Below are 1,297 nucleotides of genomic sequence, written 5' to 3'. Positions count from 1 at the left end.
TGAGCTTTCCTTTAATCTGGCTAACACTATTCACCCCATCCTGGTGATTCCCTGAGAACCGACCCCACCCGATTTGCACATCAGCTGGAGCCTCTTTCAGCAGCTCCTCTACAGAAGTGGCTTGCCTTGGCTCAAGTGTGTACTTTTCCAAAATCTCTCAAAGGCCCAAAAACTCTAAATAAGAAGTAGCTGGCCTTAGTGTGCCCTGTACCTATTGCAAAGTGGCCCCAAATATGGCAGTGTTGACTAATCTCAATTTGCATTGTCACTCCCATCAGGTGGCACAAAGCCTGGCATAAGCTTCGGTTAGTGCTGACTTGAAATATAGCTTTAAGTGACCACAAGCCTGATATAAGTAGCAGCTGGCCTCAGCTCATATTGTGGTGCCCACCAAATGGTCCCAATCCTGGCACAAGTGGCAGCCAGCCTTCATTCACAGCTTAGTCTCTCCCAAGCACCTTTGAACCCAGCATAGGCAGTAAACAACCACAGATCACTTTGTAGCTCCCACCAGGTACCCCAAGCTGGGCACAAATGGAAGCTGACCTTGGCTTTCACTAGAGCCCCTCCTAACAGACTCCAGAGCCAACACATCCAGTGGTCAGCTTCAGATCATACCAGAGCATCACTCAAGCAGCTCCATAAATAACATACCCAAAAGATGGACTCAGCTAGCACCAAAGCCCTGATAAAAAGGCTCCAACTCTCCAAAAAAGCTCATCCACTGTAGTCATGCCCAACCCTCACAGCCAGTAAACCTGAAGGTGAAGTCTGGAGGGCCAGGGCTCAGGGCAGCTGTCTCCAGGTAGTCAATCCCACCCACTGTCATTCCGACAGCAACTAAGGTAGTACTCCAACTGAAGGGTACATACAAGTCAAACAAAGATTATCCCTGAAGGACCCAGCTCAGAGGAATATGGAGACTGTGCCACTGGGCCTCACAGGACACCTACTAAATAAGGCTGCTCTATCAAGACTGGGAGACATAGAACATCTACTTAATATGTAGAAACAATCAAAGGGAGTCAGCCAAAATGTCAGTCCCAAGAGGAGAAAAAGAAAAATGTCTCGAATGAAAGAACAGGACAAAACTTCAGAAAAAAGAACTAAACAAAATGGAGACAAACTAGCTACTAGATACAGAATTCAAAGCACTGGTTATAAGGATGCTCAATGAACTTAGGAGTAGAATAAATGAACTCATTGAGAACCTCAACAAAGAGATAAAAACCATAAAAAAGAACCAGTCAGAAATGAAGAATATAATAATTTAAGTAAAGAATACATTAGAAAGGAA

The sequence above is a fragment of the Pteropus vampyrus genome, unplaced genomic scaffold, assembly GCF_000151845.1.
Source record: "Pteropus vampyrus isolate Shadow unplaced genomic scaffold, Pvam_2.0 Scaffold420, whole genome shotgun sequence".
NCBI classification, from domain to species: domain Eukaryota; kingdom Metazoa; phylum Chordata; class Mammalia; order Chiroptera; family Pteropodidae; genus Pteropus; species Pteropus vampyrus.
This window is presented reverse-complemented; position numbering follows the sequence as displayed.